The 13,166-nt window shown below is 42.9% G+C and overlaps 1 protein-coding gene across 1 annotated transcript in view; it reads left to right on the top strand.

The window, feature by feature from the left end:
• Positions 1-547, top strand: part of LOC124026259 (carbohydrate sulfotransferase 15-like) — a 1,647-nt gene extending 1,100 nt beyond the window's left edge. Inside the window, exon 2 of the mRNA XM_046339358.1 lies at positions 1-547. This exon is cut by the window's left edge and continues 212 nt beyond it. The gene's annotated coding sequence lies outside the window, so the exon portion shown is untranslated.
• The last annotated feature ends 12,619 nt before the right edge of the window (positions 548-13,166 follow it).

The raw sequence follows: 13,166 nt of genomic DNA, 5'->3' as shown, positions 1-13,166 counted from the left end.
TTAATGGGGAAGCCATTCAGAACTCATATAAAGACTTGTTTTAATGGGGAAGCCATTCAGAACTCATATAAAGACTTGTTTTAATGGGGAAGCCATTCAGAACTCATATAAAGACTTGTTTTAATGGGGAAGCCATTCAGAACTCATATAAAGACTTGTTTTAATGGGGAAGCCATTCAGAACTCATATAAAGACTTGTTTTAATGGGGAAGCCATTCAGAACTCATATAAAGACTTGTTTTAATGGGGAAGCCATTCAGAACTCATATAAAGACTTGTTTTAATGGGGAAGCCATTCAGAACTCATATAAAGACTTGTTTTAATGGGGAAGCCATTCAGAACTCATATAAAGACTTGTTTTAATGGGGAAGCCATTCAGAACTCATATAAAGACTTGTTTTAATGGGGAAGCCATTCAGAACTCATATAAAGACTTGTTTTAATGGGGAAGCCATTCAGAACTCATATAAAGACTTGTTTTAATGGGGAAGCCATTCAGAACTCATATAAAGACTTGTTTTAATGGGGAAGCCATTCAGAACTCATGGCAGGACTTGTTTTAATGGGGAAGCCATTCAGAACTCATATAAAGACTTGTTTTAATGGGGAAGCCATTCAGAACTCATATAAAGACTTGTTTTAATGGGGAAGCCATTCAGAACTCATATAAAGACTTGTTTTAATGGGGAAGCCATTCAGAACTCATATAAAGACTTGTTTTAATGGGGAAGCCATTCAGAACTCATATAAAGCCTTGTTTTAATGGGGAAGCCATTCAGAACTCATATATCCCAGTCAATGTACCATCTACATTTTTTGGGGCACTGTGCAAATTTCAGGTCTGCTGAGCGCAAACTTGAACTTTGTGAAAATTCTGTGCAACTTCCAGCGTGCGTTCACTGTGAACACTGAGGCTGTCCCTGCTTTAAGTTACAGTTTTACTGTGAACACTGAGGCTGTCCGCTCTTTAAGTTACAGTTTTACTATGAACACTGAGGCTGTACCTGCTTTAAGTTACAGTTTTACTATGAACACTGAGGCTGTACCTGCTTTAAGTTACAGTTTTACTGTGAACACTGAGGCTGTAGCCACTTTAAGTTACAGTTTTACTGTGAACACTGAGGCTGTCCCTGCTTTAAGTTACAGTTTTACTGTGAACACTGAGGCTGTCCGCTCTTTAAGTTACAGTTTTACTGTGAACACTGAGGCTGTCCCTGCTTTAAGTTACAGTTTTACTGTGAACACTGAGGCTGTCCGCTCTTTAAGTTACAGTTTTACTGTGAACACTGAGGCTGTCCCTGCTTTAAGTTACAGTTTTACTATGAACACTGAGGCTGTACCCACTTTAAGTTACAGTTTTACTGTGAACACTGAGGCTGTCCGCTCTTTAAGTTACAGTTTTACTATGAACACTGAGGCTGTACCCACTTTAAGTTACAGTTTTACTGTGAACACTGAGGCTGTCCCTGCTTTAAGTTACAGTTTTACTGTGAACACTGAGGCTGTCCGCTCTTTAAGTTACAGTTTTACTGTGAACACTGAGGCTGTACCTGCTTTAAGTTACAGTTTTACTGTGAACACTGAGGCTGTCCGCTCTTTAAGTTACAGTTTTACTGTGAACACTGAGGCTGTCCGCTCTTTAAGTTACAGTTTTACTGTGAACACTGAGGCTGTCCGCTCTTTAAGTTACAGTTTTACTGTGAACACTGAGGCTGTCCGCTCTTTAAGTTACAGTTTTACTGTGAACACTGAGGCTGTCCGCTCTTTAAGTTACAGTTTTACTGTGAACACTGAGGCTGTACCCACTTTAAGTTACAGTTTTACTATGAACACTGAGGCTGTCCGCTCTTTAAGTTACAGTTTTACTGTGAACACTGAGGCTGTCCCTGCTTTAAGTTACAGTTTTACTGTGAACACTGAGGCTGTCCGCTCTTTAAGTTACAGTTTTACTGTGAACACTGAGGCTGTCCGCTCTTTAAGTTACAGTTTTACTGTGAACACTGAGGCTGTACCTGCTTTCAGTTGCAGTTTTACTGTGAACACTGAGGCTGTCCCTGCTTTAAGTTACAGTTTTACTGTGAACACTGAGGCTGTCCGCTCTTTAAGTTACAGTTTTACTGTGAACACTGAGGCTGTCCGCTCTTTAAGTTACAGTTTTACTGTGAACACTGAGGCTGTACCTGTTTGAACACTGAGGCTGTACCTACAGTTTTACTGTGAACACTGAGGCTGTAGCCACTTTAAGTTACAGTTTTACTGTGAACACTGAGGCTGTTACAGTTTTACTGTGAACACTGAGGCTGTCTTTAAGTTACAGTTTTACTGTGAACACTGAGGCTGTCCGCTCTTTAAGTTACAGTTTTACTGTGAACACTGAGGCTGTCCGCTCTTTAAGTTACAGTTTTACTGTGAACACTGAGGCTGTCCGCTCTTTAAGTTACAGTTTTACTGTGAACACTGAGGCTGTACCCACTTTAAGTTACAGTTTTACTGTGAACACTGAGGCTGTCCGCTCTTTAAGTTACAGTTTTACTGTGAACACTGAGGCTGTACCCACTTTAAGTTACAGTTTTACTGTGAACACTGAGGCTGTCCGCTCTTTAAGTTACAGTTTTACTGTGAACACTGAGGCTGTACCTGCTTTAAGTTACAGTTTTACTGTGAACACTGAGGCTGTCCCTGCTTTAAGTTACAGTTTTACTGTGAACACTGAGGCTGTCCGCTCTTTAAGTTACAGTTTTACTGTGAACACTGAGGCTGTCCGCTCTTTAAGTTACAGTTTTACTGTGAACACTGAGGCTGTACCTGCTTTCAGTTGCAGTTTTACTGTGAACACTGAGGCTGTCCCTGCTTTAAGTTACAGTTTTACTGTGAACACTGAGGCTGTCCGCTCTTTAAGTTACAGTTTTACTGTGAACACTGAGGCTGTCCGCTCTTTAAGTTACAGTTTTACTGTGAACACTGAGGCTGTCCGCTCTTTAAGTTACAGTTTTACTGTGAACACTGAGGCTGTACCTGCTTTAAGTTACAGTTTTACTGTGAACACTGAGGCTGTAGCCACTTTAAGTTACAGTTTTACTGTGAACACTGAGGCTGTCCGCTCTTTAAGTTACAGTTTTACTGTGAACACTGAGGCTGTCCGCTCTTTAAGTTACAGTTTTACTGTGAACACTGAGGCTGTCCGCTCTTTACAGTTACAGTTTTTTACTGTTTTACTGTGAACACTGAGGCTGTCCGCTCTTTAAGTTACAGTTTTACTGTGAACACTGAGGCTGTCCGCTCTTTAAGTTACAGTTTTACTGTGAACACTGAGGCTGTCCGCTCTTTAAGTTACAGTTTTACTGTGAACACTGAGGCTGTCCGCTCTTTAAGTTACAGTTTTACTGTGAACACTGAGGCTGTCCGCTCTTTAAGTTACAGTTTTACTGTGAACACTGAGGCTGTCCGCTCTTTAAGTTACAGTTTTACTGTGAACACTGAGGCTGTCCGCTCTTTAAGTTACAGTTTTACTGTGAACACTGAGGCTGTCCGCTCTTTAAGTTACAGTTTTACTGTGAACACTGAGGCTGTACCCACTTTAGTTACAGTTTTACTGTGAACACTGAGGCTGTCCGCTCTTTAAGTTACAGTTTTACTGTGAACATTGAGGCTGTCCGCTCTTTAAGTTACAGTTTTACTGTGAACACTGAGGCTGTCCACTCTTTAAGTTACAGTTTTACTGTGAACACTGAGGCTGTCCGCTCTTTAAGTTACAGTTTTACTGTGAACACTGAGGCTGTCCGCTCTTTAAGTTACAGTTTTACTGTGAACACTGAGGCTGTCCAGTTTTACTCTTTAAGTTACAGTTTTACTGTGAACACTGAGGCTGTCCGCTCTTTAAGTTACAGTTTTACTGTGAACACTGAGGCTGTCCGCTCTTTAAGTTACAGTTTTACTGTGAACACTGAGGCTGTCCGCTCTTTAAGTTACAGTTTTACTGTGAACACTGAGGCTGTACCTGCTTTAAGTTACAGTTTTACTGTGAACACTGAGGCTGTCCGCTCTTTAAGTTACAGTTTTACTGTGAACACTGAGGCTGTAGCCACTTTAAGTTACAGTTTTACTGTGAACACTGAGGCTGTCCGCTCTTTAAGTTACAGTTTTACTGTGAACACTGAGGCTGTCCGCTCTTTAAGTTACAGTTTTACTGTGAACACTGAGGCTGTCCGCTCTTTAAGTTACAGTTTTACCGGTGGCCAAGGAGGCTACTGTGGGTACTTACTGTGGGTATCATAATGTAGTTCTACCTTCAACAACAATGTAGAAAATGCATCCCATAACATGTTAACATGGAAACAGCTGTTCTATCATTCAGCCTACAGGAGCAGCCAATGTGTGTTGTTCAGTGCAGGCCTACATTCCATCAGACTATTGACGAAAACATGCGGGGCTTGACCTTTAACCTGTTTATCCACTTGTCCTTCAGACATGGAGGTGTCTGAACATGTTGTTGTGTTGTTAGAACCACTTTAACAAAATAAAATCCATTATTCTTCCCTTCCCAGTATTAGAGAATCAGAACAATTATGCTACCCACTGCCTATTGGCTACTGAGCTTATTCAAGCCTGTCTCAAAATACAACACTCCCCCTTTAAGCGAAAATATATATATCTTTATCTGACTCACTTTTCAAAGTTCAAAGATGTCTAGAAATGTACACGTTTTGTGCTCTTGTAGGAAGCGATCCCTCCCCTATTGCTGACTACAAATCATCTTTAACTGGGCTAATAACTCACTAATGGGCAAAGGATATGAACAACATGTGCACACGTGGATAAATGCAGCTCTTGCTTTAACCTCAGAACAAGTGCATCCACTCACGACTGCTCATGCTGTAAACACAGTCCAGTTCAAAGTCAATGGCACAGATCCATATATTGAACCCATCGAACATCTCTGGAGAGACCTGAAAATAGCTGTGCAGCGACGCTTCCCATCCAACCTGACCTGATTGGTTAGTACTCTGGTCTCCAGTCCAATGGGAGGGCATTCTGATTGGTTAGTACTGTGGAACCATTATCAGGGCTGACCAATAAAAAGAGGTAGAAGATGAGACGCTGGAATGAGAGACACACCAATCAACACACGCACACACACACCCACCAGATGGCAGTATTGTGCTGGGACGGTAAAGAGGTCTTAGGTAATTACAACTCATCAGCCTACAGTCATGACTTTCTCTCCCTTTGGTCAAGTCTATCACGTCCATTGAGAAACACATTAAATACATGTTGGATTAAAACTTTTTGTAATTTGAATCGGGCTTTTTAAGTCAGCAGAACAATTAATGTATGGGATTAAACAGTTATTAAAAGACAGACAGACAAAAACACAGACAGTCAGGCAGACAGACAGACAGACAGACAAAAAGGCAGACAGTCAGGCAGACAGACAAAAACACAGACAGTCAGGCAGACAGAAAAAAACAGACAGTCAGGCAGACAGAAAAACAGACTAAAAAGAAGACAGGACAGACAGACAGACAGACAGACAGACAGACAGACAGACAGACAGACAGACAGACAGACAGACAGACAGACAGACAGACAGACAGACAGACAGACAGACAGACAGACAGACAGACAGACAGACAGACAGACAGACAGACTTCCCAGTCTCTAAGGGAAATGGGAAGGACTAGTTATGGTGCACTACTCTGTTTAATGAAGAAACATTTGGTTGAACGTGTCAACATGGTAGGACACTGTCTTCCTCTTTCAGCATTAAGAAACACAACACAGCATTGGGATTACACCACAAACAGTTCAAATCAAATGTTTCTAATGATTGGAGGCTTACTGGGCCTGATGATACATACCAATGAACGACTTATCTCCCTGTTGCCCGTTGGGACAGTAACCGAAAGGTTCCTGGATCAAATCCCCGAGCTGACAAGGTCAAAAACTCTCCCTAGACCTCCCAAATTAACAATGTTCTGACACACGTGGATGTCAATTAAGGCAGCCCCCCTCCCCCCCCACCCCCACCCCTAAATGCAGAAGATACATTTCAGTTGTACAACCGACTAGGTATTTACACTTTCCCATTTCCCTTTGAGACTGGGAAGTCTGTCAGTCTGTCTGTCTGTAATGTCTGTCTGTCTGTAATGTCTGTCTTGTGTCTGCCTTTTTGCCTGACTGTCTGCCCTTTTGTCTGTCTGTTCTGTCTGCCTTTTTGTCTGTCTTTTCTGTCTGCCTGTCTGTCTGCCTTACTGTCTGTAGTTTTGTCTGTCTGCCTGACTGTCTGTGTTTTGTCAGTTTTTTATGTCTGCCTGACTGTCTGTTTTTTTGTCTGTCTGCCTTACTGTCTGTGTTTTTGTCTGTCTGCCTTACTGTCTGTGTTTTTGTCTGTCTGCCTGACTGTCTTTTCCTAGGTCTGGGGTTTCTGAGATGAGTTAATGACTGAGGACTAAACATGTTATTCACTTCCTCGACACCAGAGGGCAGGAGACACTCACAAAGAAATTGGAGTAGGTTTTGTGACAAACCACCTAGACAGAAAAAAACTAATAGTTTTACATCTCTGAATATTTTTTTCAAATATAATTTTGGAAAATAACAAAGTTAACTAAAAAATTTAACTAAAAAATAAGTCAGTCACTTTAAGGGCCAGCTGGATAACAGGAGGAAGTTATGGGCCAGCTGGATGACTGGAAGAAGTTATGGGCTAGCTGGATGATTGGAAGAGGTTATGCTTTAAGGGCCAGCTGGATGACTGGAGGAAGTTATGCTTTAAGGGCCAGCTGGATGACTGGAGGAAGTTATGATTTAAGGGCCAGCTGGATGACTGGAGGAAGTTATGCCTTAAGGGCCAGCTGGATAATTGGAGGAAGTTATGGGCCAGCTGGATAACAGGAGGAAGTTCAATAAATTCTCTTCCAACTCCAATTTCCCAGGAATTCAGAAGGCACTACGAAATAAACCCTCCTCTCCGGCAGAGCCTGCAGATCTGGGTCCAAATACTATTGGAGCTCATTTCAGAAAGCTGTTCTTGAATGAGCTTGCCTGGGATCAGGTAACCAATAGAAACATCCCAAAAATAACAAACCCTGCTCACCTGGCATGGCTAAAGCAAACACACACACACACACACACACACACACACACACACACACACACACACACACACACACACACACACACACACACACACACACACACACACACACACACACACACACACACACACACACACACACAGACAGACACCATTCAGAAAGATAATGACAGTATTAGACAGACAGACAGACAGACAGACAGACTGCATCATTTACTATAATAGACAGACAGACAGACAGACAGACAGACAGACAGACAGACAGACAGACAGACAGACAGACAGACAGACAGACAGACAGACAGACAGACCATTCTATAAATGTATAATGATTGGCAGTATTAAAACTTCTCTCATGGTCTGTCCATCATCAACGCAGCATTTATTATAATAGGTTGATGTCTGTTAGAGGAACCATCAGGTGTGTTCATGTCTTCCCCCTCCCACCTCAGCCAATCACATCAGGTGTGTTGATGTCTGTTAGGAGGAGGTCATTCATACTTCCCCCCTCTCACCTCAGCCAATCACATCAACGTATTCAACAGGTGTGTTGATGTCTGTTACTGTTGTTGATATTAACAGGTGTGTTGATGTCTGTTAGGAGGAGGACCATATTAACAGGTGTGTTGATGTCTGTTAGGAGGAGGACCATATTAACAGGTGTGTTGATGTCTGTTAGGGAGGTGTGTTGAGTCTGACCATATTAACAGGTGTGTTGATGTCTGTTAGGAGGAGGACCATATTAACAGGTGTGTTGATGTCTGTTAGGAGGAGGACCATATTAACAGGTGTGTTGATGTCTGTTAGGAGGAGGACCATATTAACAGGTGTGTTGATGTCTGTTAGGAGGAGGACCATATTAACAGGTGTGTTGATGTCTGTTAGGAGGAGGACCATATTAACAGGTGTGTTGATGTCTGCTAGGAGGAGGACCATATTAACAGGTGTGTTGATGTCTGTTAGGAGGAGGACCATATTAACAGGTGTGTTGATGTCTGTTAGGAGGAGGACCATATTAACAGGTGTGTTGATGTCTGTTAGGAGGAGGACCATATTAACAGGTGTGTTGATGTCTGTTAGGAGGAGGACCATATTAACAGGTGTGTTGATGTCTGTTAGGAGGAGGACCATATTAACAGGTGTGTTGATGTCTGTTAGGAGGAGGACCATATTAACAGGTGTGTTGATGTCTGTTAGGAGGAGGACCATATTAACAGGTGTGTTGATGTCTGTTAGGAGGAGGACCATATTAACAGGTGTGTTGATGTCTGTTACTGTTGTTGATATTAACAGGTGTGTTGATGTCTGTTAGGAGGAGGACCATATTAACAGGTGTGTTGATGTCTGTTAGGAGGAGGACCCCTTTAGAAATGCAAAATTGACTGGCCCGATGAACTCGGGGTGGCCGGGCAGTGATAGTTGTTCCTTTCCATCACTCGTTGTGTTGATTTCATCATGTCCATTTGGTGATGTTTTTTCATTATAGAATCATATTGCAAATGCACGTGCATTTGCAATATGGTTCAATGGGCATTTACCATCACGAATTTGTCATGCTATAAAAATCCTGCAAGAGTGCGAAATTGACTGGCCCGATGAACTCGGGATGGCCGGGCAGTGATTCTGGTTCCTCTCCATTGCTCGTTAGGGTTGATTTCAGACTGTCACTTTGGTGATGGTAACTCACTGTTTAAACATATTGCAAATGGACAAGAGTCACCAGCAAGTCACCGTCCATCAGTCAATTAGATATCATTCTGACACCAAACTAATACAAACTGACACCAAACCCACTTTTTCCAACTCGTTTAGTAGCCAACTATCACATACTTCAGAGCTGGCCCAAAATTCACAACGCCTTCGGTTCAAACCAATAAAAAGACATAAAACACGTAGTTACGTTCTAGCTGTGGGTCCATTTCTGATGTTATGTGTAGGCCTAGCTGAGCCGACCCCGAATCCCAAGTTTCGGCTCGATAGGGCCTTCGGTGCCCGAGTAAAACCCTAATTGGTGCTGAAAATACACTTTTTTCCATGCCTTGCTATGGGGTCCTTGAATGAGCTATCGGACAGAAATGTTGGGGTCCGTCTCTATGGGCCGAGCCGGTTTCAATGCACCGAGTTTTGTGTCTCTGAGACTTTTCTAAATGTCGTCATTTTCGTAATGATCAAAATGAATTGAAGTCATTGCAAATGTACGAGGCTGTTTCTCGGTCTGAGAAGCTTCTAGAGCCACTTAACTCACCACACACTATCCACCTGAGGTCTAGAACAGGTTTCTAAAGTTTCGTAACTCTAGGTCTGACGGTTCTTTAAAAGTTCCAACAAGATTAACTAATGCAGGCAAGTGTATGTCTCTCCGCACCCCAATGGGTCCCTCCTTCCAAGCTGTGTGTGTGTGTGATTTAGTTTTCCTTTGACATTTTATGGGAAAAATGACTGATTTACAGTTCAGGGGGGTTGCCTAATCACACATATGAAGTTTTGGAAAGATCTGACTTTTTTAACCCTTCGAAACAGCCCCTGAGACACCAATTATGGCACAGGAAGCTATAAGTTAACACATATCCTCATTGGGGTATGCTTTTACGGAATCCTGAGTTTTACGTCTTTACGCTAAGAACTGACTGATTTACACAGGGTTGAATGCACTATTTCTATCAAACTGTAGGCAGGGTATGGATATACACTCTTAGGGTGATTTTAACCACTTCCGGTTGGTCCAGGAAGCTTAGAATCAACACAGGTAGACCTCATAGTGGCCTGATGGACTGTTACCAAAGACAGGTTCATACGGCATTCATAACCCATATAGACTTCAGGTTGAATTTAGGGGTGCAGGCAATGTATTCCTATGGGGAGAGAAGTCAATGCAACTCTTTGAAGTAAACACCTTCTTTTAACTATTAAGGGTTAATGCCACACGGTCAAGGTTAGGCTTGCACGGATCGGGAGGACCTTAGGAACGTACCTGAGGTCAAATTGTGCTTCTCACCCTAACGGTTCTCTCACTGTCACCCAAAAGCAAATGACGTTGTAGGGCAGGCTTCATTTTGGGCCTACTATTCTAATGGTCGCTGCGCTTAGACTGAGCGAGCTACGGTCAAGCGGGATATCTCGTTGAACTCGGCACGGCCTAGAGATTATGGTAATGTCATTGCCTGCTCTCTGTATCTTTAGGCACTGCACTTTTTCACTCTATCCTTGCTGTGTGTGTGTGAGAGAGCTTTTCTTTGACATCTGTTGGGAGAAATGACTGACTTACAGTTCATGGGGGTTGCCTAATCACACATGAAGTTTTGAAAAGATCTGACCTTTTTAACCCTTCGAAACAGCCCCTTTGACACCAATGATGGCACTTCCGGTTGGCACAGGAAGCTATAGCTAAACACATATCCTCATTGGTGTATGCCTTTACAGAATCCTGAGTTTTAAGTCTTTACGTTAAGAACTGAGTTATTTACGGAGGGTTTAGTGAGTGTGTGTTATTTCAGAAAATCATAGAAAATCACAGAAATCTCGCAGAGCTCCGCAGCACACTTTAAAAAGATTTGTATGAACATCCTGCAACTGGATCTGTAACTGTTAAAAAAAACACCTATCTTTGAACATCACCAATTTGTCATTGTATGATTTCTTTTAAATGACGATAGATAAATGGCTGATTCTTTTTTTATTGACACCGGAGGCTCCTTGACTTTGACGTGAAGCGGACAAATTATTTCTCTATTTTCATTTTGGACCTTTAATCCCAGAGAAATGGCCATAAGTCAAAAACCGTTGAGGCCTAGACGCCATCTTGTTCGGGGCCATCTGCCCATTATGCCAAACCTACGCTCACCAAGTTTCAAAATATTTTCAAAAAATATTTTCCGTTTTGGAGATAAGGCCCCGTCGTGATTCATGATGTTTTGTCCAATAGCAATATGATTGCTTATGCCCTCTTGTGGGATTTTCCGGGACAGCGGAAAAATGACCAAAATTGGATTATTTTATAAAACGGAAACCGAATGTTCATTTGATGACTTCCCGGTAGGTCGACCCTGCCGCTCAACCCGACGCCGTCTGCAAATTTTAGAAACGTTTTCGGACGTCTAGTAAGGGACCGTACATTTGCAATATGGACTTTCTCACTAACCATACAGCAAATGTCAAAATGTTCCCTTAAGGTATGAAAGGATTCCCAGTGTGTTCTGTTAAGTGGTGGAAGGATTCACAGTGTGATCTGTTAAGTAGTGAAAGGATTCACAGTGTGATCTGTTAAGTAGTGAAAGGCTTCACAGTGTGATCTGTTAAGTGGTGAAAGGATTCACAGTGTGATATGTTAAGTAGTGAAAGGATTCACAGTGTGTTCTGTTAAGTGGTGAAAGGCTTCACAGTGTGTTCTGTTAAGTGGTGAAAGGCTTCACAGTGTGTTCTGTTAAGTGGTGGAACGATTCACAGTGTGATCTGTTAAACAGCCTTTTATCAACCAAGAAGGCTTCATCAGTGTGATCTGTTACCACAAAGGAGAATGAAAGGCTTCACAGTGTGAATCTGACATGAGTGAAATGCTTCACTGTGACTGGAATATTCTCCGGACATCACAGACTGGAATATTGTCTTCTGCTGGAATATTGTCAGCTGAACTAGAATATTCTCTCATGTTAAACAGCCTTTTATCAAGCACAGACTGGAATATTTCATCTGACTGGAGTCATCACTGCTGGAATCTACATTCCACCACAAACTGGAATATTGAATGGCACACAGACTAAATGTTCAGGTACTCACAGACTGGAAAATTGTCTTCGTACATCTGTTACGGATGAGCACAGACTGGAAACCCGGGATTCGCTAGCACAGACTGGAATATTCTCCGGGATTCGCTAGCACAGACTGGAATATTCTCCGGGATTCGCTAGCACAGACTGGAATATTGTCCGGGATTCGCTAGCACAGACTGGAATATTCTCCGGGATTCGCTAGCACAGACTGGAATATTCTCCGGGATTCATCCGATAACATTGAGGAGTTTATCACATCATTCATGGTCTTCATTAGTTAGTGAATAGCTGACGTCGTCCCCCACAATGACCACATACACTACACTCTTCTGGGAAGGCTTTCCACTAGATGTTGGAACATTGCTGCTATAACAGCCTCCACTCTTCTGGGAAGGCTTTCCACTAGATGTTGGAACATTGCTGCTATAACAGCCTCCACTATTCTGGGAAGGTTTTCCACTAGATGTTGGAACATTGCTGCAGGGGGACTTGCTTCCATTCAGCCACAAGAGCATTAGTGAGGTCGGGTACTGATGTTGGGTGATTAGGCCTTACTCGCAGTCGGGGTTCCAAGTCGTCCCAAACGTGTTCGATGGGGTTGAGGTCAGGGCTCTGTGCAGGCCAGTCAAGTTGTTTCCACACCGATTTCGACAATCCATTCTATATGAACCTTGCTTTGTGCACGGCGCATTGTCCTGCTGGAACAGGAAATAAGCTTGCTTTGTGCACAGGGGCATTGTCCTGCTGGAACAGGAAATAACCTTGCTTTGTGCACAGGGCATTGTCCTGCTGGAACAGGAAAGAACCTTGCTTTGTGCACAGGGGCATTGTCCTGCTGGAACAGGAAAGAACCTTGCTTTGTGCACAGGGGCATTGTCCTGCTGGAACAGGGAAGAACCTTGCCCAAACTGTTGCCACAAAGTTGGAAGCACAGAATCGTCTAAAATGTAATTGTATGCTGTAGAGTTAACTTTTCCCTTCACTGGAACTAAGGGGCGCAAACTGTGAAAAACAGCCCTTGACCATTATCCTCCCCTACCAAACTGTGCATTGGGGCAGGTAGTGTTCCCCTGGCATCCATAAACCCAGATTTGTCCATCAGACTGCCAGATGGTGAAGCGTGATTCATCACTCCAGAGAACACATTTCCACTGTTCCAGAGTCCAATGGCGGCGAGCTTTACACCACTCCAACCGACGCTTGGCATTGCACATGGTGATCTTAGGCTTGTGTGCGGCTGCTCGGCCACGGAAACCCATTTCATGAAGCTCTTGATGAACACATCTTGTGCTGACGTTGCTTC

Source organism: Oncorhynchus gorbuscha, unplaced genomic scaffold (assembly GCF_021184085.1).
Source record: "Oncorhynchus gorbuscha isolate QuinsamMale2020 ecotype Even-year unplaced genomic scaffold, OgorEven_v1.0 Un_scaffold_2674, whole genome shotgun sequence".
Lineage (NCBI taxonomy): Eukaryota > Metazoa > Chordata > Actinopteri > Salmoniformes > Salmonidae > Oncorhynchus > Oncorhynchus gorbuscha.
This window is presented reverse-complemented; position numbering and strand designations above follow the sequence as displayed.